The sequence below is a fragment of the Pinus tabuliformis genome, chromosome 8 (assembly GCF_031772625.1).
Source record: "Pinus tabuliformis cultivar Carrire ecotype Pingquan chromosome 8, CPIR1, whole genome shotgun sequence".
Lineage (NCBI taxonomy): Eukaryota > Viridiplantae > Streptophyta > Pinopsida > Pinales > Pinaceae > Pinus > Pinus tabuliformis.
In genome coordinates, this window is record NC_142294.1 from 861,870,261 (window position 1) to 861,876,961 (window position 6,701).

Here is a 6,701-nt window from a genome sequence, read left to right on the forward strand (position 1 = left end):
CCCCTTCTCCACTCATTTCAACACCCCTTCTACTTCAGAGCTGAGAAAAATGTGAAATTTTAAGGGAGAGGCAACTACAGGACATCTTGTAGGAAATCATGTAGAAGCCTATCCGACAAAAGAAACCACATAGACTGCAACCATATTTAGCAAATGGACTACAAGGATGAGGAAGCTCCTCCAGAGCTCAGCAACAATAGGAAGATCACCAACAACAAGGTACAACACTTGCACATCAAAATGAACAAAGCATCAAAAGAGGAAATACAAAGTGAAAATACGCAGATTGAAAAGCACAACAAAGTGACACTACTCTCCAGAATGCATCATCAACGAAGCAAAAGACCCACAGGTATGTCATCTTACTAATGCTCTCTCATAAGTACGATATGATCAAAATTGTAGGAATAATGCGAGAGTTGATTTTATAAGTAAAAGTGGCCAGTTAAATTGGCCACCTTTGGCCAATCAATGAGAAGAAAAGAGTTAGACACTCCACATGTGGCAAAGGTAAAATCAAAGGAAAATGGGAATGAATCCAAAAATGGTTAAGTTACGAGGATAGGAGTGGGAGATGATTATGAATTAAGGTGAAATAATGGACTGATAGTGGGACAATGGTCCAAAAGAAGGTGCTCATACTCAGCCAGCCAGCACACCACCCCACACGATCATCCATAAATAGAAATAAAACAATGATTCCCATACGAAGAAATCAAAGGCAACTTCGAGGATTCATCAAATGAAGAGGTTTCTCTCAGCATTCCTGAAATAACACCTACAGGAAACAATCAACATCTACAACAAGCAGGAAACCTACAGGAAGCCTACAAGATACAGAGAGATCAACCTACAGAGCTATCAATGAACACTAAGGGAAGTCAAATCAAGGGTTATCCTCACTAGAACGTAGCAAAGTGAGGTAGGAGCCCTACCTTCCATACTTTCCTTAAAAAAAAGAAGAAGGGAAATCCTCAAATCGGTTAGGAATTTGCAGTGCATCTCAGGATAGAAAATTGTATTGCATGTCACTAAAAGTTAAATTCCAAAACTTCCTCACCTACCAGAAGTCTTGAACTGTATCCACACAAGTCTCTAGAATTACTAGGAAAATATGACAGGAGGTTTCAACAAGAGGGAACCCACCGACACAACAAGGATCCACAAGCATCCTCCTATGGTGGAAATTTTTACAAGGCATCAATGGATGGGGTTATTTGAAAGGATGAGAGGATATGATGATGCTGTGGCCAGAGAATTTTCCCTCTCATTCATACCCCTCACTAGGACCAGTGCCACTGCTATGGTGAAGGGTTTATCAGTAGAAATTACCCCTGAGGTTATAAGTAGAATCACTACACTCCCCCTAGGGTTACCATGGAGAAAATAAGATAAGGCTAACAACACCCTTGCAAAGAAAAGCTTCTTTTTGGAAGGATAAGAGCCAATAGAGGACAAAAATGGGGTTAGAAGGGAGATCATTCCATACCCTTGGAATGAAGTTAGTTACCACCTCATCAAATATATTTCATGTGAAGGGAGATACAATGTAGTGTATGGATACCACTTCAGACTCCTCCAAGAACTGAGATTTGGAGAGAACACACCTCCTCATAATAGATTGAGTATACCCTATTTTCTTCTACAATCCATGATAGACATGAGAATCAAGGTGCAAGAGGGAAAACATCAGCAACTAGCCCATCATGGGTTGATCAAACTCATCCTTGAAGATGCTCTACAAAACTTAAGATTCCCTATGGAATGGACAACATTTACAGACATGCAGGGAGAAGGATAAATTCAAGCTATTGAGTATGACAAAAGCCCTACTAATAGTGAGGGATAATAAGAAACAAAGGATGTCAAGGAAGAAAAAAAAGGAGGAAAATGAAGTAGAGATAGAGGAAGAAACAAAAGAAGAAACAGATGAATAGAGTGAAGAAATAGAGCAAGAAAAAGAAGAAGAAGGAGGAGACAAACAAGAGGATGAAAAAGAAAATGGAAAAGAGGAAAAAGGATAGAAGGATGAACATAAGTCTACAACTCAAGGCAGAGAAGAAGAAGAATCACCAAGGGTGTCTCTAGAGCCTATAGAGAAAGAGGCAGCAACTGCTCTAATTTCCCTAAGTACACCTGTCAAATCAAAGGGAAAGAGGCAAAGACAAACCCAAATGTACTTTAGGACAAGAAAGAGCACTAGGATTAGACAAGGGAGATCTCAAACCCCCACTAAAACTCCAATTGTCATTGAGAATTCACCAAAACAACAAGAGAAGGCAGTCCCTCTAAAGAAAAATGAAGGAGAAGGAACATCAAAACAAGCCTCTCCCAAGTCTCCAATCACTTATGTGAGGAGGCCTATCACAAGGTCAGACTCATCAAAGGGAAAAGGTCTCCTACAGGAGACACAGTCAGACCTATAGGAAGAAGAGACCATCCTACATGAAACTCTGTCAAACCTATAAGAAACACATAAAAGGGACCATGAAGAAATTACTCAACAGGAAACAAAGGAGGAGGGCTAAGGATTGAAGGAACCTAGCCCACAACCAAACCTACGATCCTACTACAGGTTCATTGACGGAGGTAGGGTGACACCACAAAAGCTTTCCATTCCTCTATTCTTTGAACTTGAAAAAGAGAGGGCAAGGGCACACAGGTGGATGCAAATTGCTAAATCAAAAGCGGTAGAGGATGTGGGCCACATGGAGGAGAAATTGTAGGAGATGGGTAGATAACTGAGCAACATAAGAGACAGAGAATCAATGGTGAAATTTCAATTAGAGGTTGAGAACACATGGCTAAGGAAGCAACTACAAGAAAGGGAAAGCCAATTGGAAACTATGGCCATTTTTTCCATGGAGGCAATCCAGTGCAGGATGCCAGCAAAGTCATATGCCTTGTACCTCAAGGAACAATGGCTACAATTCTAGATAAAGACCCTAGCACAAAGAGGAACTATGCCCTTCCAAGACTATAGACAATTCATTGATCTCTGTGATCAAAGCACCTTGGAAGATAGAGCAAAGATATCTGAGTTTTACCTACACAATTTGGCCTTGACAGATTTAAATGTGTGGGACCCAAATCCAAATCTAGGGGACTTGCAATTGATGGCCTTGGCATCTTGGATGAATCATGAGGAGGCAAGAGCTACAGAGATGAGAAAGGTATTAGCAAAATAAGAGGCAGAACCCCTTATGATCAGAGCAGAACAATCTAACCCAATGGCTGTCATCAACACCCACAACCTCATTGCAAATGATCCCAAGCTTGCACCAAGGTACCTTGCTATACAAGAATAGGAATTCACACACTTTGAAGACATGCTAAGGTTGCTAGGAGATGACAGCTAGCAAGCTTGCCAAAGGAGATGGAACACCTTACCTTACAACCTAAAAACAAGAGAATATCATTCTCCTGACAGAATGAGAGAGGCACTAAATAGAACCCCCATGTATAAGCAGGCATTACAAAGACTCAAAGTAAACTGGATTGGCTTGAGGCTCAGTCCACCATTGCTTTTGGGAATTTTGGAAGGAATAAAAGAAGAACAAGAAAGAAAGTAGTGGGAGGAGATAGAGAAGGATGCAGGTTTTATTCACAAGAGGAAGAGACTACAACAGAGGCATGGGATGTCAGGGAAGCCACCAAAGCAATGAAGGAAATGGACATAGATTGAGTTGCTCAGAGGATGAGCTACACTTTTAGTAGGGGGTGATAATGAGGCTCATCTTAAGTAAAATATATGGACCTTAATACACCTCCAAGCTTATTAAAATCAACTCTTCTCATAATTATTTACATGTTTTAATTATATTTTTCTTAATGAGATGAGTAAAAGTAAGATGTCATGTCTAATGGTCTAATGTGCATTAATTGCAAGTTTTTGGGAGAAAATTATGGCTAATTAGGGTGCAGGAACTCGAGTGAGACAAGAAGGAGAGATTATAAGAGATGGATCTCCCTCATTAAATCCTCACTCACTTGAAGACCCCTCAATTAAATCACACCAGCTGAGAGTTGCAGGCAACCGACTCATGAGGATCATTGGCAGCCAAGCCAGTGATAGTTAAGAACTAGTTAATCTTGAGATTGGGAGCTGAGCCTCCTTAGATTTAAGGAATTTGTTGGAAAATTCAGTTGTATAAATAAAGATGCCTAGAGCCTCATTAGGATTCAATTTTTTAATGCAAAATAGCCAAGCAATTTTCGAGTTGAAGGATTGTGACCAAACATTGTTATGTATTTTTTTTTATATGTTAATGAAAATGAGCATTCCCTTGATCCAACGCTGGCTTGAATTAGAGGGCTGAAGCTCTTGGGTCAGGGATCAACTCTAGCAGCAAAGGTTCCTCTTACTGTACTGGTATGCTTAGGTTATTTCATAGATTACTTGTTAAATTGATTTTGGTGTTATTACATTGCAAGTATTTGTAAATTTGATTAGTTTGCTTCCATTTGTGCCTAGCTTTAACATTAGCATTAGAGAGATAAGAAAATATTCAAAAAAGCTGATAACAGGTGGATCTTACCTCACTCAACCTTTCAGGGACCATGGTTTGAGGAAGAACTCCCATTCAGCCCCAAAAAGACAGAATTCTGGTTTCTTATGAAACTTAGGGTTTTTTCTGCTAATTAGGTCATCATCTCGCAGTTTTAGAAGATAGGTTGCAGTTTTCATTTATGATATCTTAAGTTTTGTATTAGATTTCATGTTTCTTTTATAATAGGTTTCAAGCATTTCCATGCATGAACTTGGCTAATAAATGATGCAAATTCTGTTTCCTTATATTGTTGTAAACCCTTCTTATTTTGAAATGATTTATGGATAGAAACCAATAATGATGTGTATGTTGTAGGAGTTTCAATATTGCAGGAAGACCTCATATCATCAACCTCAACCAAACCATACCCACCCATGATTGCCAAAGGCCACTAAGTTCTCAATCCGAGTTATCATTTCACAAGGACAACTTGCCATGCTTGTTGAGCAAATCCAACCATCATAGAGCTTCGGTTTGAGTTCTGAGTGAGTTCCAACCACTTCCTTGCCTTATTCCTTCCATCACTCACCTTCCCTAAGCTCCATACCACTATCCAAATCACTCCTTATGCTTTCAGCCTGTTCTTGTAGGAAAACAGGGGATCCTATAGGTGAACTAGGACATCCTGTAGACATCCTGTATGAAGACTTGTAGTGGCATGTTTTAAGCCCAATTTGAGAAAAAACATCACGAAAGCTAGGAGAAGGCCCCTTATTGCGTCCCAAGCCATTTGACCCATCACACTCATCTCTCTCCACACCTATCCAACCTACTATGCAACCAAGAAGGATTAGCATTTATGTTTTACAAAAAGAAAAAAGAAAAAAGGTTGTTATGCTTATTTATGTGCACAACAGTTAAGTTCTTGTTTAGGTCAGATTTCATGCTTAGATTAGTTAAGATTTCACATGTGGTAAATTAGAATTCTTTTGAAGCAAGGTATATTAACAAATAGCTAGATGAGTTGTGTGTTTTAGGCATCTATTTCAGTCTTTCATTACTATAGTAGGTAACATTTCAATCCTCTCAATTAGGGTAAAATTCTCCTTTCTCAATTGGTAATCAAACTTCTTCTAAATCAATAGAAGGATGGTTTGAGAAACCATAGTGGTCTATCACCCTAGCTCAACAATGACAAAGAGTGGACTCATTACATCTATTTTTGTATACAACACTGTCACCTCCAAGTTTGTATGAACCCCGGGTTGATGAAGTAAAGTTGGTAGCCCCAGGAGTTGCAACATTCTTGTTGCAATACTTGTGCTCAGCAGTTAGGTACCTATACTACTAGTGTATCCCCTTATTGTTATTATTGCAACCCCCTTATTGTATTATTGTGCTCATGTAGTCCCAATATTATTATTATTGTGCCCCATAGAGGCCCACTATTGTTATTGTTGTACCCTTACAATATTATTGTTATGTCGGATCTGATTATATTGTGACCCCTTATACTCCTATATATAGAAAGAATGTCTTGTCATTTGTATCATCCAAGAATTGTTAATTTGTGTAATTTAAAGGAGGTTTCCCCCTCAAAGAGGCTTGTTTTGAAGTCGTTGATCTATCTCTTCTTCTATTTTGTGAGCTGGTTTCATCTATCGGAAGGAAGAGCTAAATTGGTGGAGGAGGAAGGTCTATTGGTCTCGGGTCTTCGTCTATCTCATCCTGAATTACTGAAGAAAGAGTTCTTGACTGAGTTTTCTCGTATATAGGGGTTTTTCCTGGCTATGTGCCTACATCTGGTGTCCTTGATCTTCGTGTTTTGGTTTTGGTAATTGCTTGATGAACTAAGATAAAAGAATAACATAAGAAAGATTATAATAATAATTCAAATAAATCAGAAGTAATTATCAACAAGAGAAAATATTTCTTCCTTTTCGACTTTCTAACATAGTGTAGCTTCAACCCATAGTTTTGACCCCCAATTTCAGAACATTGACCCAACTTTAGGAATGTAGTTTCGATATAGTAAATTCAGTAGCTCCAACCCAACAACTTCACAACTTATACCTTGATGCAACTTCACAGATTTGATGCAGCTTCACAACTTCGACCTTGATGGAACTTCACATCTTCGATGCAACTTCACAACTTCGATGCAGCTTCATAGATTCAATGAAGTTTTCTAGCTTCGATGAAGATTCACAA